The 26,009-nt window shown below is 39.7% G+C and overlaps 1 protein-coding gene across 3 annotated transcripts in view; it reads right to left on the reverse strand.

Annotated features, from left to right (window-relative positions):
* Positions 1–26,009, reverse strand: part of ZDHHC8 (zDHHC palmitoyltransferase 8) — a 119,231-nt gene that overhangs the window by 80,665 nt on the left and 12,557 nt on the right. Inside the window, exons 1-2 of one of the 3 annotated variants that reach the window (XM_075770250.1) lie at positions 21,559–21,645; positions 21,137–21,315 (exon numbers count right to left, since the gene is read on the reverse strand). The exons of the other annotated variants lie outside the window; for them this stretch is intronic. The gene's annotated coding sequence lies outside the window, so the exon portion shown is untranslated. Of the gene's footprint in view, positions 1–21,136; positions 21,316–21,558; positions 21,646–26,009 lie in introns of those variants that run through there. 3 annotated transcript variants of the gene reach the window in all.

A 26,009-nucleotide genomic window follows, 5' to 3' on the forward strand; every position in this document is an offset into this window, starting at 1 on the left:
TGAAGAGTGAATCTCACCCTAGATAAAGCTAATCCAGCCCTGGCAGGTCTGACTTTTATCTGTAGTTGAAAAGATACTTTGAAGATCGAATGTTTTGTATTTCAAATGCATCTCAATTCTTATGAAAGACCATGCAAAGCAGGATGTCTCCCAAACCTCTCCACAAGAGACTGCTTTTCTTTACAAATCAAAATGAGGACTGAACTGAACCCTGGGATCTGGGTAAATCTTCTGTCCAAACAGTTTTGGGGGTTTTTTGCTCATGAGTAAATCACCTCTTGGTAAACCAGGGTAACAGTGCTTCCTATTTGCTATACTTTCACTACTAAGGGGTTGGGGTTTTTTCTGTAGTGGAGGGAGGAAGGGAAGAAAAAAAACCAACAAAAAAACAGGTGGCAAGTCATAAGAACTGTTCTTACTACTTATCTGTGCTTAATAGGACAATTTGCTATCACCTATTGGATCCACGTAAACCATCTGAAGAGCTTTCAGGTGTTTGCCTCAACTTACAGTATCTATCCTATTAATTCTGTCCACCTGACTGAACGCAGCCTCCCTTTATGGTCCTTTCACTCCTGTGCTTTAAGAGGGGTAAAAGCAGAAGAATGTTTCAGAACATCAGCGGTGAATTGCCAGAAGCATTTCCTTCAAAAGTGGCACGCTTGGCAAAAAGCTAATTTTATGTTGAGCATAACCTACTGCATTAATAGAACTACGATCTTCAGCTTTCAGCTAGTAAGCAAAGGAATTATTATTTTAAGAATCTTGGTTTCTAAAGACTCACTAAATTTCTGATTTTTACATTTACATTTTGGTATCGCTGTTATGGGAAGAGACTTGGTACAGATGACCTAAGGCTGAAAGTTTTGTACTTTGGAGGTATACTTCCTGGGAAGAGAGATGAGGAATTAGGTCCGCCATTGTCCTCACCATGCTGTCCCTGAAAAGAAACAGCTGGGGTAAGCAGAAGCTAGGCAGACTGAATCTGATGACAGTTTAAAGTGGATGTTCTTTAAAAACCCAAATTATTGCATTATTTTGTGATTAGGAAAATAAGGCCGGCCTGCAGTTTCAAAATGTAGGCCAAGTATTCAATACTTGAATGCTAAATTAAGGCACTCTGTTCTATATTGGTTCAGGTATAAACTCCAAAAGTAGAATATTCAATTATGTGTATGATCAATATTTAGTGTCAAAGAAAGCCCACCGGGTATTTTGTGGGTTTTAGAAACAGATTTACAGTCTTTTAGAAATGAAGTACAGAGAAACTGATGAATGTTCTGAGTACTCCACAAAACTGAAGCACAGCTTTTGGGACTAAGTTTTAAAGAATCTGAGACGTTAAAGAGGATTTATTTAGCCCTTTTCCAGATTTCAAGTCTTGTGAGTAGGGAGAGAGGGGGAGAAAGAAAGAAACCACAAGTTTTTCACTTGTCATCTTCACCCAAATGCACATACAATATTCCGTAGAATCTTGCCCAGCCATCCTGATAAATATCACTGGAAAATGGCCTAAAAATTCACTCTGATCTGGTTTCAAAGTTTAAATTTCTTTACTTACATATACAGCTAGCTAAATATGCAATAATTTTGGAGTTATGACTCCAAATGTATCACCCATCCAGCTCTACAACACCTGGGATCTCTTACCCTATGGTCTATGTCTCTGCAGTCAAACAGCAAAATCGGAGCCCTCGATCTGAATGCATTGGCTGTGGCTGATAGCAACTTACTTTCTAATCAGCTTTTCCCAGATTTAAATTGATAATTTCCATTCAAGGAATAGGTTTAAATCTGTACTGTTAGAGATGGTTTACAAAAAGACAAAATAATAGGTGAGCTCTCAAGGAAGCAGAATTACTACAGAGACCCAGAAGCCCATGCAAGATCTTATTTTGTTCAACTGCATTGTAAATCCACCCACCATCCCACAAAAATAACAGATTGCACTATTATGTTTCTTGGATGAGATTTTGAAATGTTTTCTGAGTTGGCCAAAACATGCTCCAAGACTTTTACTAGCAACTTTAACAGCAGAAAAACTGACACGCCTCTGGTAGCATTGAGACCAGTCCCAGTATGAGATGTATAATAAAAAACTCTGCTTTTCAGCCATCCAGGCAGTTAAAACTAAACATTGCCAAATAACCATCTTGAATGTTTTAGCTAAAAAAAACTCCTGGCCAACAAGTAATCTGCATAGTAAAATTGAATGTTAGCATGAAGCTTGCAGATTTACAAAGTATCCACAGGTATGTTTCAAGGTACTAAATTTCACTAGTCCTTATTTTAAGTATAGCACTCCTTGTAGATAAAACCTCCCATTCCTGTATTACATGGTATATAATAAAATTAATATACAACTTCTATTGTGCTAAATCATAACGCATACATTTGATTTCCTGAACACTAAGGTCTGAAACATTGGAAAGCTGGTCAGCAGTCCCGAACCAAACCCTTCCCACTAATACACCTTCCTGTGCTCTTCTGCAGAACTTTGTCACCAGAATGAAGACACACTTTCGAAACAGTTCTTTTTAAAACATATTGTCTGGAGTGCTAGTCCCCAGAATAGAGCTGTCTGAAAATACAGGAGTCCTATCTCTCCCTTGAGCTAGTCCTTCAGTACTATGCAGTGTAAACTGCAAACTTCTATATAAATCTGTTGAAGAAATAACATTACTTAGTAGCTAATCAGAACATGTATTTCCTGTTATCGAGTCAATTAAGTCTTGTGTTTCTCCTGCTCAAAAGGCAGCAGCTAGTTATGATGATCTATTGACTGAGATCTGTTTCAAGCTTCGCACACTGCAGCCTCCACAGCCTAACACCTTCCTCTGTTTCACTCCACAATCAGAAGATTAATATAGCATTCAGGGTCTCTCCTAGGTTAGGAAGCTAGAGTAATTACCAGTCATTTACTGCTAAGGCTTATACAAACTCTCTGGGTACTTTGCACACTGTCAGAAAAGGTATTAATTCAACTCCTGCTTTTCTGCTAACCAAAGGCCAGCAAGCTTGCCCTGTTACACTGAAAAGCCTGCTTAAATCCCACTAAAATTAATAGGTCTAATGCACGCCAAAGAGTTAAGCAAACTCATTAAAAAAAGACAAAAAAAGACATAGTTTACATGAAGAACAACTATTGCAGAGGCCTTTCTTTAATGCAGTTTTTTCCTCAGGATGTCATCAGCCTTCCAGGACAATCTAAAAAGCTGACTGCAGAACAAGACCTCTAGAACAACTCCCACCTTTAGAAATCAAGGCCTCAGCTCAAAGCCTTAACTATATCAGGGATATACAGGAAAGAATCCATGCAGTTTCTGAGCCATTTCCTACTCTGTCTGCCTTTTCTGCTGACAGATCCTGAGAAGTTCAAATTTGCTCAATACTGTTTCAGATATCGCTTGAATAAAAACACCATTGCCAAAGCAGAAAAGATAAATCAATCTTGCAAAAGATTTTTCTCTAGCTATAACTTTGTCTAGTATACCCATTTTCATTGCAGTCCCACCTAAAATTACCACTCATGAAGCAACACTCTTTTGAGAATGACACCGTACAAGCATATAAAGTCTTCAAGTGTTTTAGGTCTCATTGCAAACAATTTGAATCATAGCCAAGAGTGATTATTTTAAAAATTCCATTGCTTGCTTGTCCTGTAGCATCTTGCATGTACGGACTCTTCTTACAACCATCAGGGGAATTTCATCACCAATAAGATATTGAATGTAAGCACAAAGCTAACTACAGCCTGTGAAATAGCCTGAAAGCAACAGCAAACTATCCACTGGAAAGTGTTAAGGCTAGTTAGCCAGAGAAGGGGAAGAAGAAATTGAAGCTTTTTTGTACTGCACACAAAATACAGTTCATCTGGGTCTACTTTGCTGCCAAGATTTTATCATGGCTGAGTTTGGGTTTTGTTTTTCTCTTCAAAAGATTAGTGTCCAAGCATATGAATACATGGTATTTATTTTGCTGTCAAAACATAAATACCATGTGTTTTATCCAGCAACACAGTACACTTCAAAGATTCATCAGAAATGGAAGACATACCATAGGCTAAGCTATTTGTGAAGTAGGCAGCAGAGTCTGGGGCAAAATTTTTGACTTCGAGCTCAATCTCTAAAGACTAGACATTTTATACTCCACAAGAAAGTACCAATACATTCTTTCCTCTTCTGTTGTTTGAGATCCACTCAAAGTCTCCCAATGCATGTGTTTTCTTTAAAATTTCATCCCCATCCCTAACTACTTTCTCAAAGGGAAACGTCAATGTGAAGAGGCCCTTACATTTGTTCGATTTATAGCCTTTTATTAGCTCCCTGTGCATGTGATGCCAAAGGCTGGGGTTTTTTGCCAAGTCTCTTCAGTCCCTGCTTAAAGCAGAAGCAGATGCTGTACACTGTCAGCACAGAAGTACACGTTCTGATTTAAGCCACCCTACCGCATTATTTATAGGTAATTTCAATTCTTGCAGAAGCTTGAATATCACTTTCTCATGGATAGGCACGAATTGCTTAGGACTTTAAACTCTTGTTTCCAGACCCTCATCTCACTATGAAATATTCCCTCCACACCTACTAGCAGCCCAAACCCAAGCCCTTCCATTTGAGAGTAGAGCTGGGCAAATTCTTCATTGCAGGAGGAGCGGATTTCCTCTACTAGCACAGCCCAGACCATTGTGTCTTCCCATGCTTCTGCTGAATGTTTGGCCAAAACCCTGTCTTTTCACCAAGTACAATTAAGTCATGAGGCCATTGCACATGCTGATAGATTAGAGAGTATGAAGAGTTACCTGACAAAGAATGCCACTAAGATGTGTTCCAGGTGCATACTTCCCTCTACTTTTACATATATAGAGTTCCTACACTTCCACTACATGTTCATGTCTGCTAACATTTCTTTCTCCTCCATTCAAAGTGATTTCTCAGTCTTTGTACAGCACAGTCATGATGAACAGCATGCGTCACTCCTCAAGGACACAAGAAGAGTGAGTCCCATTCTTTTCCAAATGCTTCAAAATCCTGTTTGCCAAGCAAAGCCTGCAGTTTCAGAGCCAGCAGCGTGCAGCTCTTGGATTAGCAGTTAACCAGCTTCCAGCCACTGGTAGACAGCTTTGTGCACATAGATCCCTTGATCCTTTCCTCAGCCAGACAGCATGTTCACAGCACGTGCCAACTTGTGTATTGTTAATTATTCCTCCTTACTCCCAGTATCCTTCTCATGCTATGATCCAATTAGCTTAGCTATTAAAGAATGAGTAATTTGCAGCATGATCCAAAATAAAAATATTAAAACCAATTACTGGCATCATGACCCTGTTAACATCATGACCCTGTTAGAGCTTTCTTAGCTGAGCTTCCTATCCTGCATACTGTTCAGATATCCACATCTTCTTGTACTCCTTTGGGCCAAAGTCAAATGGTACAGCACAAAGCATGAACCCCTGAACACACCTGTAACACTCTGGCATGGCCTCACTCATTCCATAAGATGAATCACAGTAGTTCCAGTTGCCTTGGCATAAAACTCAGGTACACGTGCTTGATGCTTAAATTCACCCTACACATTTTATTACTAAAGAGAAAAAAATACAGTTTCCTTTTCCAAATCAAACAAAATTCTGGAGTAGTTTCAATACTCTAGTCAAACACCTGAAAAGTTCAAAACACTATCTCCTGTGTGGACATGGCTTTCACTCACACATCCCTCATATGCAAACTATTTAAGAGACCATGTAGGTGCAGCAGGAGTTGACCTAGCACAGCTTGCTAGGTCAACTATAGTAATGGAGAAACAGAAACTAAGTACAGAGAAATGCAGGCCCATGCTTGATGGGTTTATGACTGCACATGAGATGAGGGAAAAAAATTAAACTCTCTACTCTTCTGAACAAAGTATAATTGTCCTACTTCTGTTATGGGTTTCATGGGTATCTGTATATACATACATACATGTACGTATGTTTGTGGTGTGTGTACATATATATGTATGTTAGTGCTGCATAAAACATTGAAAACACTATAGAGAGAAGTTGATTTTCCTGCTTCCCTACCCCATCACCTTAAAACCCTTACTGAAGTGTCCTACAAGACCCAGGAAACCTAAAGACACCCAAAATGACACTTAAGTGTTCTGATTCCAGAAATGTTAATGCAAGAAACTGGGTCCTACTCATAGCCCATTTAAACGTCAACCAATGGATCTAGCAATCTTTTTTAAGTGACAAGTGCCACAAGAAGACAAGATCATTCCTCATTTCTCAGTAATATTGAGGCCGCCTGAAACTGAGCTCTGCAGCAATGTATTTCAACTGATGTTTTATTGGCACAGCAAGCTATTTAAAGGTTTTGACAGTTACAAATTTTGCAGTAATTTTTCCCTGCAGTATTTTCTGATGTTTTCTGCATTCCTTCCCCTTTCTTCCCACCTGCCTCCTCTGAACATCCCAGCAGCTGAAGAGCAACCGTATCACAAAGCCACATCACAGACTCTTGTGCAAGTTACTAAGAACAACGAGTGGCTGGAAAGCAATAACCTTCAGCAATGTGAAGTAGTGGTGTTTATGCAACAGTTTCCCCCTCTAAGAGGATTATATAAACACAGTATTCACAAGCCCTCTGCATTCAGTGCCTGTCAGAAGGGTGAGGCGTCAGTGGCTCTTGACTCCCCAATCCAACACATCTATAAGCTAATTTTACACTCAAGTCTGTTCAAATCAAGAGTCATGACACATGTGACAACATACACTAGTGTTCCAGCACCGCCTCTGATACAACTCAAACCTTATGAAATTCTAATTTTCAGATGCACTTTCAAGGCATGCACTAATTCAGACCCAAACCTACTTGATTGCAAAGAAACTATTAGGAGTATGAAGTTGGCCTGGTTAATCAGGCCTACGCAGATAAGAAAACATTCTCCTAAGACACGTGTCCTAAAAACATACTCCCATTTACAACATACTTGCAAAACAATCTGATATGAAGGAAAAGGATAAATCATTTCCTTAACATCCTAACTGGGCAGACTGTATCATAGCTTTTTTTCCAGCAAGGGAGTAAATTGCCAGTTTTGTAGCTACAACTATAGTGTTCTTTGTTAGAAACACTCCTACAGTATCTCAGAAAAACAGCAAATATGTGAGAGACACAGGAGGCAGATGTTGGCAAAAACAGATTTAAGAAAAACACACAAAAAAATTCAAAACATGCGAAGTCTGGTAGATCTTATGTTTTATACACCGATATTTTGTCATGCTTGCTTAATCATGGTTGTTCAAGAAGAGGGGAAGGATGGGAGTATGAAAAACAATAAAAACCCTGCCCACAACTAGCGGGACTGAAGTCTAAAATAAAGGAGAAGCAAGCTGCAAGAGAATCCAGATGTGGACTTGCTAGAAAGAACTGACAGTTGCTTAACTACCGCTCTTCATCATCTATTTGCCAAAAATATGGGCCAGATCCAGAACTCGTAAATTGACTGGAATCGCTCCAATTAAATTAAATAGGCTTTGGATCAGATCTATAATTGGGCCAAAAGCAAACTCACCATTTGTTGATCAGAACCAAAGCTCCACAAGAGCTTTCAAAATACGTACTTTTTTTGGTAAGGACTGACAACTTCTAAATCTCTTTGGAGTTCCTACTGAAAAAAGCAACAACCAAAGCATATCGTTGGCTGATTCACTGGTGTCCCCTAACTATAGCTTCAGAACACACAAAAAAAATCTTTGTGTATCTTTTATTTAAGGGAATTTATTGTACCCTTGTCATTAAATTGAACCAATGAATAAGAACTTAGTAATACAATTTCTGAAAACCTAAAACTGTAAAAATCCTTTTTAATTAGTAACATATTTAGATTATCCCAATGAAACATTTCTCCAAGTAGTAACTTGGACAAAAGTCTCCATATATAATGGTTTTCTTTTTATTTGTTTAGAAAGCTTTACAACTGCAGTCTGCTAGAGATCTTGAAAAAACAGCCTCCCCATAATGCACCTATTCACTCTACTTACAGTCCTGCTAAAGCAGGGCCTTTCTCTGCAAACACATTCTTTGTGCTCCCATATCTAAATAATAGGGTATTACTGTAAATCATGCATGCCCTAGGAAGAAACTGTTACAATTCCAACACAAAGTGAAGTGCCAGAAACTAGACAAAATATCCTCCCAACAAAGAAAATACTGTTTAGCTTCCGTAAGAACACATAGTGAACTTTGTACAGTGGATTGTCTCGCACAGAGGCATTCGGTCTCAGTGATACTAACACATCTTTAGTATGAAAGTGAAGGTATTTCTTCCACTGGATATTAAACAGCAAGGTATTGCACCACCTCTAGCCCTTGCCCTAGAGGAAGATAAATATTGATGTGAAGTTTCCCTCCAGAAAATGTTTTTTTACACTTTTTAAAAAAAATGTGCTGTTAAGCTATCTTATTTCTACAGCTCTGCAAGAGAAACTGTTCTTGCTATTGAGCTCTTGCTCCCATGGACAAAGTACTCAGACAGCCTCAAAAAGAGGAGAGCTTCTTACCTGCACAGTTTGTGCAGCTGTTAAAACCAGTTCAAAGCTCTCCCATGGACAAATGTAAGGTGAAACAGACTGGCAACTTGATGTGTCATCTATATGAAGTATGTCCAGTAGCAGAAAGTATCTTCAAAAGGATCTTCAAGCCCAAATGGGAGACTGCGCCAATCTACTTTTTCCAACTTTTGAGAGGGATCATTTCACTAAACCCAGAATCAAACACTTTCTGCACTTAACGCTGTTCAATAGCAAAGCAAAGTAAGACAGATCATTCCTAGGCCTTTGAACAAGCCCTTTATTAGGGATACACTGGAAAGAAGTGAAGAAAACAGCATGACATTCATTTTTTTTGTGACTAAGGAATTCTTTTGTTGTTTCTCCAGACAAAACGATTACAAAAAAGGGTCCAAAGTCAGTCACACACTTGTATAAAATTGTCCAATTACCTCCTTATAAGGCAAATCCCCAAGTGGAGAGAAAAGACCACCTCTCTTTGGTCCACACCACTTTCAGTAACTTAATGGGGAAAAAAAGTTGCATCAGTTAACCTACAGAGCAGAAACAAGCTAGAAAAGGGGCAGGGAACTGTAGGGTCTGTAAAACATAACCCTGCCAAGTTTAGCTTTTTCTCAGGTCCAAAATATTCCAGTACTCCAGGGTTTTCATTAGAATAACTCATTTCAAATGAAGAATAGCATTCGAGTATTTTTATGGTCACACCTGCACACACATTTAGGAGGTCCATTTCCTGCCTTACTGTATACAAGCACAGTGAGGCTCCTGATTTTTTTATTGCTCTCCAGACAATATTTTTACACTGATGGAGAAATAAGATGTACAAAGCTATTAAAAAAAGAAAAGAGAAGGAAAAAAGAGAACTGAAAGTTATAAATTATCCTAAATGCTGGTAGTTCAGGAAATGTCTATGATTTACAGTTAGGTAGCATAAACATTTAATGTGAAGAGAGCCATCTTTGCCAAGAGTTAATTTTATAATCAAACTGCCTGAAGCTTAGGCAGTACAGGACCTGCAGCATTAAAATGCTGGCAGTCATCCAAAATTCTGCACAGAACCCAACAGATCTTATCTTCCAGATGTACGCAAGCATCTTTCTGCCAGCCATTCAAGATTCCTGAAAAGAAAACTGGCCTGGGGCAATGCTGGTTGGGATCCTCCACCGTGCTCCACCGCAGACTCTGCCTGGCAGACTCACATGCAGAGAAAGAGCCTTCCTTCTGATGGAAGAAGTGCAGCAGAGGACCTGGACATTGCCTTACGGCTGGAAGAAAGGGGAGGAGAACTTGGCTTCTTTTACATTCTCTTCATAGGAAAAGGGATTTCCCATGGATAGGGATGCATGAAACAGCTTGGCAGGCCAGGAACTGGTTGCAAAGAAATGGGAGAATTTACAGTGGTGGAGATCACTCCTTCGATCACAATGTAGATATAAATGCAGAGAAATCAACACCATATAAATGCTACTACTTAGACTCAAAGCAGTTCCACTGTTGCTGCCTCTCTACGTTTTCAACCACAGTTTCTTAATGCTCCTCCACTCGTAACAAAAATAGCCTTTTAAATATGCCAAATGTGCATGGCAAACATATTTGGCTTCTACATTTCATTTTATAAGCAAAAAATGAGGAAACAGGATTGATCTGTGACAAACAGCAAAACAGTCCATGTTAGCATGCTCCCCCTCCTGTGTAAATTTTTTTGGGAAAGGACACTATAGATGTAAGGTCTTGGGAAAGGATATTCAGCATAATGTCAACAGAAGCAGATTTTTGATTACAGCAATAAATGAAATGAAAGATCTCCCCATCATCAAAGCTGTCAGCCTCTTCTGAAGAAAAAAAAAAATATTACCAAGATACAGAAAATTTCACAGGAAGACCAGCGTCACAGCTCAGCTTTGTGGGACAGTATCATCCCCTTCCTATTCCTCTTCTGCAAACACAGGACTATCAAGTTGATGAAATCCTATTAAATGTGCCTATCTGATGTTCAAGACCCAATTAATGTCAGTATTCAGCAGAAATACACATGAGCTCTATTTATTCTTACCCTCCAACGTTGCTCTGTGCCATGAACAACCTCCCAGCCAAAAAGTAAAATATTTTCACTTCCAAAGCTCGGTAGTTTCCCTTCTGGATTGCCCACAAAGAAGTTCACACAATAAAATGAACCTTTCTGTATGCCAGAGGAAGAAAAGGAAAATGAGTCCTCCCTTCAGCCATTCTACACAAGATTTGATGAAAATTCAGAAGCATACAAACCAAGGTAATTATTTTAAAATACTGAGGTAGACTGTCACTCAATGAAAAAAGCTATGCAATTTTTTGTATATTTGGTGCAAACTCAATGATTATTCCAGGCCATGAAATTTTTATGCTACACATTCCTGGAATGAGTTCTTTTAGAAGTAGAAAGTTACCATATTTTCCTCTAGCAAAGTGATGTTTCCTTTAGCTGAACCACTTTATGATTGTAATAAAACAGTCCAGGGTGTGGTGACAAACTGTCTAATAATCACCACACCTACAAATGAATGAAGTCAGTGTGTCCCAGCACAGATTAGGTGTGGCCAGATTGGACAACATCATCATATCCTGTTGTGAATTATTACTTAAAAAAAAAAGCATAAAAGGGGGCAGGGAGGGGTAAGCAGTGCTGAACTTTAAAACAGCTCTACATGTACAGTACACAACATGCAAAGACAAGGAAGCAGACAGAAGGATGCAACTGCACTCTTGCATTCGCTTGAGAATGTAAAAAGTTTCTCAAAAAATCCTTTCCTAAATGTAGAACATGCAGGCTTTTTCTTTCCTTTTCCTCCTCATCCCCTGCCAAAAGAGATTAAAATAACTTTTCTTTGATGAAATGATTCAACACTTACTGGGCTTTTACATTTCAACAAATAAATTACATTAGAGGGAGGAGAGCAAACAATAAACGTGAGAAACTATTATAAATCCTCCTGAAGTCAAGGTAATGCTTAGTTTAGTTCAGTTTGGTATTGGAGATCATCATGACATTGAACAAATCTCGTTCTGCTTTTTTGGCTGAAGCAAAAACAGATTTTAAGTTTGCATGAAATTTATATTAAGACCAAGCTCCAGAGATGCAGGAGTCTAACTGAAAAATCCCACAATTATCAAAAGCGTGGCTTGGCATCTTACAGAATATTGTGCTTCATTCAGAAAGTTTTCTTTCCAAGAAAACAAAAGTAAATTTTGAAACCTTCAAAGTTGTCCCACAGTAGAACTATCCTTCCCTGACTGTTCATCTAGCTAGAGTTCAATCAATCAAAATTTTAACTCTTTACCTGTATTTATAAGGGGAAAAGAAACAGGACTCCTAGAAGACCAAGCATGATTTAAAACTCATGACCATTTCACAACAGATATTCTTAGTCTAAATGTTCTTTTTCAATATCATAACATTCTTCATATGTTTACACTCAAATCAATGTAATAGTGTCAATTTTAAGTGTCAACTTTGAGGGGTTGCTTAGAGCAAGAATTATCTTTCAAAATAAATGGTTCAAACAAACATTTCCTTCTGTCCTTTGGGGAATTAACAAGCTTTAAGCATATGGTTTGTTGCTCATGCAACTAGGAGACAGAGACGACAGCCGTCAATACAGACAGAAACCCACAATTCTTGTAATACAAACCATCAAACATTAGGGTATACAGAAGTCTAGATATCAAACAATTTAATTTCTAGTCTTCCCAAGCTCTTCCTTGCAATAGAAAAATGAAATTTTTATTATACTATTCTAGACTGGAACAGTAACCACTTTCCCAGCAGCACGTCCTCTCATTCTATTCCTGACCACCCTTCCCACTGCTGCCACCAACCCCCATTTGTTTCCGGCAAGAAGAAAGTACGTTTCTTAGTTGTTTTTAAAAATCAGAATTTCATCAAAACAAAAATTTTAATAATTTTTTAACCCATTTAGCCTTCTCACACACTACATTTTTTTATTCTAAAAACCCTTCTGAAGTTCTTTATAAAACATTTTTTTGCTAATCCTTATTTAAAAATACTAGAGGAAAAAAAAAATCTCTTAAATCTGTGCAGTAGGACTTTTAGGACACAATATCCTCCTTGGTTTATTGTGCCACAAAAGCAGGGTGATTACTCCTTCCCCCCCTTCCATGAGGGACTGATTTATTTAGTTGATGAATAGCTTTGCATGCAAGAATTTGAAATCCCAGTTATTTCTGTCTCAAATAGTTGCTATGCTTGTAATTATTTCAAAGAATAATTACTTTCACCCAATCTATTGAAGTTATTAAAAAAAATCAATTTTTGAACTCACATCCGTAAAACGACAACTTATAAAGTCATAAAGGATTGCAAAAGAGTCAAACTTATGAAATATTAAACATTCATGGAGAGTGCAAGGAGGCCTAAGGTTTTGTTCTTAAAATATAAGATTTAAATTTATGATACTGCTTACTGCTTAATACATCATACGATCCCCTTTTTTAGAAGTGAGAGATGGAACCATCCAAGTTAGTCTTGCAGAAATGTGACCACAACAAACCGAAGCCCATAATTCTATTTGTAAAAATAGGCTGTGTGCTAAGATTAATAGACTTTACTGTAAGTCCAAGGGAAGCAAGCATTTTTCCTAATATTTCTGCATGCAGTAACATCTCTTACTCTCAGATCAGCTGTGATGATTTCGACAATAAAGAGGAAAAATGCACCAAAACAACCCAGATCAATCCAAGGCAAATCAAATTGCTTAATAACCTTTACGTTTTTCTACTTTATAGGTAAACTATTGGATTTCTCAGCTTCCTCAAACTAAAAATTGACCAAGAAAAAACAGCCCCAAGCCCAGCTCTTGTTTTTCAACTTGACACTGCAAGTTCATGTTCATCATCATATTTTTAAAATATATTAAAGTGACAACCCTGGCATAAAGGCAAGTGCTCAGAAAATTTGACTGCTGGAATAAAACTGTCCATGAATCTTTAGAGTCACTTGCATCTAACGAGAGGGCCAAATTTAATGTCTTTATTGCCTGTATTCCCTGAAGGGCTGCTCCTACTTTAAGCGTGCTCACTGAGCAGGTAGCTGTTAAGTATTTCTTTTCATTGTACCCAGTCAATGTGTGGCCCCAGGCCACGTTTGTGCATGCAATGCACATTCTGTACTCACTATAGAATTGTTCTCCTTCTGGGATGTTCTGGTATAATTAACTTCCTATGAATGTTTTGCTAACATTAGCATTTATCATTATAACAGGAGTTGTTATAATCTCTCCATCTTAGTCTGATTTTGCAGATGGGAACCCAAAATGATGTGTGTCCCCCAGAACCTGACTTTTCAGGGACCTTAGCATTTTGCAGTCAGTGAAAGCTGCAATGCAAACATAACACGAAGCTGATGGCGCTCAGAGCTAAAAGTCCCAAGTATATCACACTGCTCTTCAAAAAAACCAAGACTGCAATCACAAGTTGATCTGAAAACAGCTTACCCAGCTACTTTCAGGCTCTATGCCTTCCCCACTCCCCTGCTTTGCTCCCCGGTTGTCCACCATAGAAGCATTGAGAAAACATATGAGGAAATGTTTCTGCTTTCGTTTCTGATGGTAGCAAGACTCAAAGCCTGGGTGAAGAGCCACATATGAGAAGTGCCCTCCCTGCCCAATGTCTCCTCCTCAGGACAGGGCAGTCCTGGTGCAGGTGGCAGAGCTCCCCAGGCAGCAGACCATGCTCCGTGAGGGTGAAGCTTTAAGAGACTGTAGCGGTCAGCCACTGAACACAAACTGCACTGTTCTTTGGAGAGATTTGAAAACTTGGCCAAGTTTAGGAAGATCTTCATGAGGACGGAAAAAAGCCTAGCACAAAAGCCAACCTGTTGTCCCATTTCAAGTCCCTAAGGTTTACTTCTCCCTGAACATGAAGTTCCTAATAGGCAAAACATATTTTCTTAACATCACTCTGGTTTAACCTAAGCACATGCAAAATCCCTCAGTGTGAAGCATATTTCTTGACCCAAATGGCTAGTTTCACAGAGTTAAAAACTAAGGTCTTATAATGGAAGTGTTGGGGATAATTATAATTAAGGTAGCTTGTCACTGCAACCTGTAATTTAAATGACAAAACAGTGATTTCATGCACAAGGGAGGCTCAGGGCATAGTTTCACAAAAACTTTATGCCAACACCAGTAGCAACTGCAGAGAGAGCAGTCCAACTCTCTTTGCTACTAGTTACATAGCAAACTGAATTGGGGAAACACATCTGGATGAAAACCAGCACCACTTTGCCACATGAAGACTAGTGCATGCACATAAAAGCAGTAGAGGGCCACAATAGGGGAGAAGGTATGGTACCTTTTTCAGAAGCAGCACAGGGTAAGCCAGCTTCTGCCAATAATTAAACAACGTCCAACAACTGTTACAGTTTTTAGTAATTTCAGTCCTTGCTTCTGTCTTCAACACACTTGGGTTGGTATCCATTTTACTGCTTGAAGTCTTGCTTTGCCATGTTTTTCCTCCTAGTCACATAGTATCCAAAGTGGCCAGGAAAGATTAGAAGAATAGTCTATATTTTATTTGTTCAATTTCCCTACTTTTGGAAGCTTTTCACATGGAAGCAAGGAAAGCAAGTTTAAGAGACAGGAAGGACTGACTGAGAACTTGAGAAGCATCTGAAAGTACTTGCTTTTAACAGGACTACATTACCACTATTTTTTTATTCCAGCAGTCCAAAGCTGGGCAGCTCTCTACAAGCCTTGGTGTCAACATAGAAAGCTCCATTTTGGACAGGTGATCTGCTCCACTTAGACAGAGCAAAATAAATAGAGAAGCTAAAGACAGTAAAAAGAGACGTTAAATCATACCTTGGAGCTTCTGTCTCCCAGGCTTCTCATGAGTTATGAATGTCAGAGAGAAGCATTCCCCATCTAAGAGTATCTATTTAAAAGTAGTATGTAGAACAAATAGTGGCTTCCTACAGCTTTAGTCATCTGATTTCCAGACAAGCTTGCTACTCAAATGGAGGAATGAACAGCAGAAAATTAAAGTGTCACTTCATGCCATTGTTCTTCTCTGAGGCCCAGCTGGAGCTCTGCATTCTGCTCCCCAGTGCCTGCGTGCCAGTCCCAGGCGTCACAGTCTGAGGACCTGCCAAACGAAGCTGCTTTGTGCGGCACACTGGCAATTGGTGATTTCCTACCCAAACCAGCGAGCAAGGAGGCAAGGTTTTACAAAAATTGCAAGCTCTCTATTGTAATTAAAAAGATGCAGATCAATAGTCACTCTTCTAGATATACATGGCACTGGCTTAATTAAACCAGTTGGTTCTTTTCTTTCCACAGCAATCAGTGAAAACCATTTTCATTGATTAACCTGACAGCATCCTGGCTGTTAAGATTTTAGTGTAACACTGAAGCACTGAGCAAGCAAGGCAGTATATACAGGAGAAGACGACTCACATTTTCCATCCACGGAGAGCAATTATTTCATTTGAAGTCCTATTTGCTTTTCGAACAAAAATAACTGCTGAAAATAATTATGTGCCATAATATTTTTGTGGGTTTTTTTTGTTTGTTTTTTTTCTAGAATGCTTGGCACAAGAGCTTACTGAGGCCAAGCACTTACTCCCTTTCACCGCAAAGCAGACGTAAGAACAGACAACTTCCAGCAAGGTAAATTGCAGTTTTCATTAAGAATGTAACTTTTTGAGGATATACATTTTCAAGTTTGGTAACTAGAATATAAGAAGTGATGCAGTATACGCTAGTGATTGAAGAAGCTGCAAATGACAACACAGAAGTCCCCAGTCCTGGTCTCCATCCATCCATGATATTAAATATCATTACAACTTCAGTCCTTTGCATTATTTGCTTATTCAAGACTTCATAATTCTTTCCAGATGACAAAAAGAAACATATAATTTCCACTGAAACTCCAAATACTCCTTTGCACTACCTTAAATCAATACAATTGCTTATATAGAGAAAGAACTGAAGTCAGCAACAGATGCATGAGAGTCACTTAATTTTTCTAATGTGTTTTAAAATAGCTAATACAGGACAGGCTTTTTATATAGCTTGGCACATGTGTAAAAAATGTTTAAGCCTTAGGATCTGAATTTTGATTAGCCTCTTCTTTTGGACCTCTGACACAGGCCACCTGTCTCTGGTCACTCCAGATCTTATTTCTCCCCAGAAACAAAACAGGATGCAACAGGATAGGCTTTCTCTTTTGCTGCCCAAGGACTTCAAAGAAAGGTCTCTCATGTATCATTCCTGGAGAGCAAAATCTCCCCGCCAGCCCCCTGAGCACCTTTCTGAAATTGCCAATGCCAAATCAAGACCCAGAATAGTGACCAAAGCACTCGGATTCACCTTACCTCTCACTCCTCCTCCCTCCTATGCAGGTTTGTCCTACAAGCCAGCAAAAACAACTGGCGTGAGGAATAGCACTGCTTGTTAGCTCATTAGAAGAGCACAGATTAAATACCCAATGGCTCCCAGTCACTTCTCCCAAAAAGTGTGTACATTTGGGCCTCACCTGCTTAAGCAAAACCAACTTAAATGAACAGCAGGGACACTTTAGTGCACCCCAAGATGAGACATTACCAGGTGCTCAAAAAAGGCCAAAAACCTGAAGCGGAACTTGGTACACAAGGGTCATGTTTGGCTGCTTCAGGAAGATGCAATTTCTGCTTAGAATAGGTTTAAGGTGCCTATGAGTCATCTCTATGCAATACTACTCTCCCTTTCAGCAGGTGATGCAAGGTGCCCAGACATCTGGCTGTGGCTTGGCGAAGCTGCTGCTCTCTAAGTAATTTCAGCATGTATAAAGGGAAGTAAGGAGCACAGTAAGGAAGACAAGCCCTTTGCACCATACAGCTAATCACTGTAAAGCCCCAACCAGGCAGTGGTCTATTAAAGGCAGCTATCATGCACACACAAAGACATTTCCTCCCCAAAACCTAAAACTGCTTAGACAATCTTCAACCTATCGTCTTAATAAAGAACAGGAATATTCTTCGAAAGCAAAGGATGAATTTGCTCCAGTAGAATTTTTATGCTTTGCTAACAAGTTATTGAATGAGCCAACTAGACTCACTACATCCAATTTAGGCTTCAGATATTCAATATATTCCTGGCAACAACTCTCCTATGTACCGAAAGAGCTACTACTCCAGCAGATATTAGTTCCAGTTGTAATTCAAAAAAAGTAGTTCATTAAAATGCTGTCATAGTATGATAACAGTGTTTTCAAAAACCTGTAAATCATTTAAAATGACTACATTCTGTTGAAATTTAGGATTTTACTACTACTCATATTAAGCAGGGCTGGCCAAAACACTGACAGAAAAGTTACTCTATACCCCAAATCAATTCTCTTCTCCAGCCAGGCTTAAGAATTCATTACTAATATTAACTTTTTGACTGCACGAGATTTAAAAGTGAACATAAGATAGGCACTTTTCAGAGGCACGTTGGAAAACATTGCCGTTCGGTTCCTTCCAACATGCACTGAAGCAAAATTCTCCATACTCTCTATGCTAGCTACGCCACCAGCAAACTATCAATTGCAAGAAACCTTCTGCAGCAGGTTTTTAGATTTGGGAGAGCAAGGGAAAAGAATGCCAACTTTTCAGTATCACCCAATTTCAAGAGAAAGAGCTGACAAGTCCAATGGTCTGAGCCTGGAGAGAAAAGGGAAAATAATACCGACGCCTAGCAAGCCATGAATAACTGGGGAAAGGGGATATTCACATGGGCAGGGAGAGCAGATGCAGCAAACTGGCTTTTTAAACCATTTGGGAACTGACTGTGACTTCAGGCAGCAAGTTTGACCCAAACAACTCCGATCTTGCACTATCAAAATTATCTGATCAATGTTTACCATAATTTTTGTCTTTCAAGACAAACTTCTATTTTATTTTAGGCACCAATATCTTTCTCTCTGCTGTGGAAGATATTTCTATCAAAAAGTGCAGTTTCCAAAACTTTCTTCCAGTTAATGAAGTCAGTCATTGTGCATCAGACAAAATGCACTTCCTTTTGGAAAAGGACAAGTGTGAAGAATAAGACATTAAAACTGCTGCATTAAAGTGGGTAGAAAGCCTGTCAGCATACCTCACTTAAATTTGCTCCAGGCACTCACAGCAGAGTTATAACTCCAGTCTAATGTAAATAACACTGTTTTCATATACTTGGGTTTCTTTCATCTAAAACATTAGCCAGATTTCAAAGTTGACCTGGAATTAGTGCTTCACAGGTAGACAGAAAATTAAAATGGTTTCCCATGAAGTCATCAAGCTTAAATACAGATGACCCAATATAATTGCTGATGTTCACAACACAGGCAAGGTGTTGATAAATCTGACTACCGCAGAAGTAAATTAATGCTGCAGTAACTAGGATCACTCTGTATCATATGCTGAAGAACAATTGCTGCTCAGGCTTAGATTAGGTGGCATTAAATAGGCAGTTTCTCATGGCATTAACTGTTAGTGCAAGCCAGACTCTGACATAAATACATATTTAGAGAGCATCAGCTTTTTCTAGCCAACCATGAGGCACTGGAATCTTAGAGAGGAGCCTCAGCTCATTAGACTGTGCTATAAACATATTTCCAGCAGTCTGGATACTGTACCAAAATAAACAGAGGCATTAAAAGCAGTTCTCCTGTATTTTTAAAGGGGCCTAGGAAGGACAGTCAATCTGGTTTACGCCCAATGTGTTTTTTCTAATTATACAAGGAGGTGATCTGAGAACTCCTCTATATTAAGATGAAACAACAGATTTCATGAGCAGATGAACAAATGCCTCCCATAGATATACATCCTGCATCCTTGTGTAACATCAGCCCCAGCCCAGCAATCGCTGCTCACACTCTTTATGACTTTTTCCTTTGCATATTGCCTCTGCATACATATTTATCAGTCTCCTCTACATCCGCTTTCAGAACATTCTCTTATAACACTGAATAAACTCTTCTCTAGTTTCCCTTTAAGTTCTCCTAGCAGGCAAACAAAGGAAATCATACCTGAGACCTGGCTAAACAGTTTTTCAATGAAGACAGCAAAGTTTGAGATCTGTCCAGATGGATCTGTTGAGTTCACATGAAAGCTATTCCCTCCACAGAGCAATAATTCATGGTTTCTTTGCCATGCTCAGGCACCAAATTTCTTTTATCATCTTAAAGGTTTCAGTGCCTTTATTGAACTTGCTAAAAATGGGTAATGGATCTAAAAGTTCAGAATGGAAGGAATGGACAGACGAACAAACATAGTAAAGTCTCATTTCTTTAGGAAGTCAGGCTAAAAACAGTAAAATTGTACCAAAAAATATAGAACGTCATAATAGACTTCCTGTAGTTTCCTGAATGATAGCGTACTTCACAGTGTTTGTGAAGAAGTAGGTATTTTCAACAGGTATTTATGCACACAAGGTGAATCTGGCTATAGACACTAGTGCGGTTAAAAAACGTGCTAGTGAGTGAAGGTAAACTCTCTGGGGCTTAGGAGCTATAGGTAATATCTACTTACTTCTGCATACCTTCGGCACTGAAAAACAGCTGAATATTTATCACTGAACAGATGCTCAGAACAAGCCTGGCAACTCCTTTCTCTGTCCAGTGCTTGGTCTTTCTTGATATCACAGTGAGCTCACCACAAGCAAGGATCAGCTGTTCGCAGTGAACATTCAGCCTGTGCCTACATGCATACGACAGGTTTTAAAGCCAAATTTGTCTACCCATACCTAACCATGCCCAGGGCATCCAGATCAGATGGCTCCGGGCAGTCCCACCAGATGTCTTGGCATCAGGCAAAAACAGTGCCAAGAAGACATGCTCCTACATCTGTACAACGAACACAGAAATCATTTGCAACTACATTACCAGGAAGATTAGCCAAAGGGGAAACAGTTAAAATACTACTGTTTGGCATTATCTCTAGATTAGGGAAAAAAAACTAGCAGACCAGGGCAAGCACTAGAAGATGGACACATGCCACCTCCATCCTGGCAGGGCGAAACACATTGCTGTCACACCTACCGAGTTTAATGTGTAACAGTGTCATCTCTTGACAGGTGTAGTATGAGCAAAGGCAATTATAATGGAGTGCTTCAGGGTAGGAAAAGAAAAAACTGTGAACTAGGTTGAAGATTTAGTATTTCTGCTCTGGAAACTCCATTTTTCACAGAGCTTTTGACCCAGTCACTTTTACTGGCATTGACAGAAGGTTATTATTCCTCCTTGTCCCTCCCTGTGTATTCTCCTCTCCAGTAACAGGGTACAGCTGCCAAAGTTACCTAAACTTATCCCTGGAAAACTGTGGTAAATGTCTCAGATTTTGTCCCTCTACTACATGGATGCTAGTGTATGTAATCTCCACATCTTTAAACCTTTTCTTGCCCCCAGGAGAGGTAGATATTCTCTAGGAAGTTTGTTCTAAAAATCCCAGTCCTGTAACCAAACCCCAGCATTCAACAAGCATTAAAACCAAAAGAAAACATCAAGTTTTCTATGAGGTTAACAAGAGTGACAAGGCTTGTAAACAGCCAGTCAGAATTAAGGCAGTTGACTTTTGAGGTTAAGTGGTAATACCTGCAGGCAGTCCTTACGGGAGGGACAGTTTACAGCTGGCACAGTGGCAGCCCTATGGCCGGCGAGCTCGTCTTCACCAGCAGCTTGCAGACGCACGAGAACTGATGTACATTTGTGTCTTGCGCTTGAATGAAACTTCCAGCTCGGACTCCAACAACCCCCAAACCATGACAGAGAAGCTATTAAGGAAGCCAATGCAAATGGAAGATACCTGAGTCACATCTGAAGAAGCCACATCAACATGACTCATAGAATCACAATGGAAATTCTGAGGAATTTAATAAATCAGAGTGAGCCATTGCTGCACTCTCACATTAGATAATTTTCCTGAAGAGTGTTTGTTAAGAGCTACTAAAAACCAAGTAGTTCCTATGCAGAAAAAATTAACAAACCCCATTTTCCTCTCAACTTGTTTGACTGACCTTGGTGGTGCAGCTGGGGATGATTAAGGTTAAAAGGGCTTTTTTTGTTGTTGTCACTGCCACTGCTTTGTCACAGTCTCCTTCTCCTGCGTGTAAAAATTCACACAAATGTAGAAGTGCTGGAACATCTACATAGAAATTTTTATTTCAGGGGGAGGGTTGGTTTTACATGCCCAGGTGCTGGCAGCAGGACTGCAGGGGCTTCTGTGAGGAGAGGCCGGGGCTGCCCACACCAGATACAGCCAGTTCCAGCTGCCCCACCGCAGGGCACAACTGAGCCCCTCAGCGAGGCTGATGGCGCCTCTGGGAAAACATGTTTAAGTAAGAGAAAAACCTGCACAGAGTGAGGAAAAAAGTGTGAGAAACAGCCCTGTGAGCACCCAGGTCAGAGCAGGGGGAGAGTGTGCTGCAGGTGCCAGAGCAGAGATTCCCCTGCAGCCACCATGGAGCAGATATTTCCCTGAAGCCTGTGGAGAGGGCTATGCTGGAGCAGATAGCCACACTGCAGCCTGTGGAGGACCCCATGCCAGAGCAGGTGGTATTTCCTGAAGGAACTGCGGCCAGTGGGGAGGACCCCACACAGAGCAGGTCTCCTGACAGGAACTGCAGCCCACGGAGAGCCCACGCTGGAGCAAACGTGTGAGGAGGAAGGAGTGACAGGGAGGAACTGTTACGGACTGACCACAACTCCCTGTTCCCCATCCCATCTGTGCTGTGCATGGGGACAGAAAGAGGTAGATGAGTTGGGAATAAAGGAATGAAGCTGAGGTTTCAAAAAAAGGGGGAATGGAGGGAAGGTGTTTAAGTTTTTTCTTTGTTTCTCACCATCCAAATCTGTTTTAATTGGCAATAAATTCACTTTCCCCAAGTTGAGTCGGTTTTGTCCATGATGATAATTGAAAAGTGATCTCCCTGTCTTTATCTCAACCCACAAGCTGCTTCATCTTATTTTCTCTGCCCCTGTTGAGGGGGAGGAGTACGAGAGTGGCTGGTGGGCACCTGGTAGCCAAGCGACGTCACCCCAGTAGCGTAAAGGGAGAATCTTAAACCGGAATTCACCCAGCCTGCTCTAAGCAGAGCTGTAAGCAGAATGAAGTCCTAACACAGCAAGCCTGCTTTACATTGATGCCTCCAGCACCTGGCACAATCTACCTGTACAGAATATTTCCAAAATCTGAGGCCATAAACTAGCAACTCTATAGGAAAGGTTACAACATGAAACATAAGCAAGGGTGCATTTAGAACTGCTGTCATCACTAGCTCTGATCTTTCAAGCTTTCATCCTGACATTCACTATCCTTGCTATGCAATACTGAAGGAGTGGATGGAGTAGTGACAAGTCTCACACAAAGCACTGAGGAAGCAGCAGTTAAAAAAAAAAAATAATTTATGCTTTAAAAAAAAAAGGGAAAGATGATTTCACCAAAAATCAGCCAGCCAGATTTTATTAATCCTGACTGTACTCACAGGATCTACAAAGGACTATGGACTATTGTACTTCCTTATATAATTGCTGCCAATCACCTCTTTCAGCTAGAGATACCACACAGAAAGCAGTCTTACAGAAAAACATTTTTCTTAAAAGGGGGAAAAAAATTCCACTTGTTGGCTTTAAATTCATTAAGATACTGGACTTTAAAGGAATTCAGGGAAAAAGAGATAAGGATTGGAGAAAAAAAAAAGAAAAAGAAAAAACTGCAAAATCCCAGACTTTGTTTTGAAGACTATTTAGAGTATTTAAAATTGCTGTTGACCATAAAATGAACAAAAGTAAGAGAAAAAAATACTGCTGTATCTAAGTGCCATGTTCCCATGATAATATGGAACAGCATCATATGCTGCAATAAAATGTTTTAGCTGATCATTTCTTGTCTTTTTGACACTCTGCTGACACACTTTTTAAAGTGTTAATTAAAAAAAGAATCAAATCAACACTACAAATTGGATAGACTTGTGCCCTACAGTCTCTTCTGACCACTAATTTCTGGAGCTGGGACTCAGCCAATTTCCAATGAATCTGTGGAGGGTTTCCAGCAAACTGTCATCGCAGCAGGATGCAGTTCTTGATAGGGTGATCATACATGGCAAGTGAAGTGATACTGAACTGCCACTAAACAAGTCTGGTTTATTGTGCCTGAATCTTCCTTTAAGGCTTATCCAAAAATGGAGCACAAAAATAAAGCTAATCTGCATGTAGAATACGACTAATAATTTGGAAATTCAGTGTAGATCTATTAACTTTTGACAGGTTTCTGCTTTCTGAACATGGACCCAGACAAGACTACTACAGCACAGAGTAAAAATCAGCAGTGAATTAGTGTAGGTCTCCTTAATATACCTTACCTCCAACAACCTTCAAAATATCACAGGTAAAGTCAGTGCAGTGATAGTCAAGTGTTTTTATATTCATGGAGAAAAAAAATAAAATCCCTTTTGTGTTACTGCCATGGGAAATAGGAACATCCCTTACCACGCTGCAACTTCTTCCTTAGATATATTTCCTTTGTCTAAACATTAAGATGGGAGGAAAATTAAAGAAATACTTGCCTATTGCAAGATTAATTCACAATAGCAGTATCTTACATGCTCCTGTTTTTCCATCTTGTCTCTTACCAATTAAATGAGAGCAGACTGGTTAATTGTCTGAATTTGGTTTGAATCACTGTTTTCTGAACTCAAAACAAAGAACAAACAAGACCTTTTTTAAGACTGTCACCCTATGGAAGAAGCAGATTTAAGACGACTGACTTTCAGAGGGTAGGCTCAGTACTTCTTGAAAATTAGAAAGTCCAGCTTGAAAACTGAGTGAAGAGAAGCTTCTAAAGACTAGCAGCCACTGGAAAAGTTGATGGGAGTGTGTTCAAATACCTGTTGATGGCACTGAAAGTGCACAGGTATTATAGCAATGCTGGTTGATACTTTCCATCCTAAATCACTTTGCCAAATTAACTGTTAGACTGCAGTCTTTCTGCTAGCTCTCCCCTTCAAGCAAAATATTTGACCCACTTCAAGGCTTTAACCAAAATGATTCAGTCAATTCCAAGAGGAAGCTGAAAAATGTTATTCTTTTTGCTGTTGAAAAGCTCATCCCTTCTAAGTTATGGAACAGGATCTTGTCCTTGAGCAGCAGACAGTCCTCTTTCAAAAGGATAAGGCCCAGGACATGCAGGATGATAGAGGCAGCTCAATTAACACAATCAGCCAGGGGGACCAACAGCACTCCAAGGGATTTAAACCAAGCATGCAGTCACTTGCATATCTAGGAATAATCACTTTGCAGTGAAATTTTAATCAGCGTGTCAGGAGATCAGAATCAGGTTCTAGTTTAAAATGGGCTTCAACCTATCTGTGTAATTCTTATACAGCAGGCATGGTAAGAAAGGGTGAGAAGGGAACTAAGGGGAGAAGTCTGAATTAGATGCAGACTGTTTAATTAATTATCTGGATATAAGTGTAAACTCTTTTTTTATTTAACCCCCCCCCCCCCCAACAAAACAACAAAAACCACAGTACATCATTGCTTGCTCCAAAGAAACATCTTCCAAAGTACAGGCCAAACTGGGACTAAGAGACAGAATGTATATTAAAACCATAAGTTTTCTAACTAAAGAGTTGGCAGGACTTGCATGCCCAAGGGAATCAATCCCTCATCAGACATGCAGGCATTCACCCATCATGCATGCATAGTACGCTGTTTTGGAGACATATCACAACATACACAATGGCAGAAGCAGCCCAACAGAAAAGTATTTCTAGGGAAACCAAGAAGAAAACTGGCAAGAAAAGACACTTTTTCAATGCCAAGTGGATATTACACTCAAAATAGCTTTTCCTTATTTCCAAAGCAGTTGAAGCAACAAAAATAAATAACCCCACTCTGAAAGATACAAACAAAAGCATAAAGCATATTAATCACAAAAAAACAGGATCCAACACATTACTCCACTAAACAGGGCTCTAGTGTTCAGAAGGTGACAATGTAACTGGCAAATTGCTAGACATCTCTTTCCTGGTTGACCAGACCTAGCTGTGCTTACTTTTCTGGATCAAGTAAATTCAGACTAAAAATACAGACTTCTTAGTGGGGAAGTCAGCCTCTTTGGAGAGGATACCAAATGTGTGTGAGTCACAATAAAGACAGTGACCCACTGAGAGCACGTACAGTTTCCATACACAAAAATTGTTGCATCACCCCATAAAAGCTACCCCAGCTCAACAGATGGGATTAGATTCTGAATTGTACCTTGTAACCCTGAATCCCTTTTCTCTACTCTGGCGTTTCAGAAGAAGGTAAACAAGCAGTGGATCACTCTATATATGTGCATTGGGCAAAAAGCCTTATCCACCTGACCAGACCAATCTGGAGGTCACCTGTCAAGAGAGAGACTGAGAACAGAAAAAAACCCAGCATAAGAGCCAGACAAGAGGCAGCCAGATAGCCCAGGAAGGCC

The sequence above is a fragment of the Balearica regulorum genome, chromosome 17, assembly GCF_011004875.1.
Source record: "Balearica regulorum gibbericeps isolate bBalReg1 chromosome 17, bBalReg1.pri, whole genome shotgun sequence".
Taxonomy (NCBI): domain Eukaryota; kingdom Metazoa; phylum Chordata; class Aves; order Gruiformes; family Gruidae; genus Balearica; species Balearica regulorum.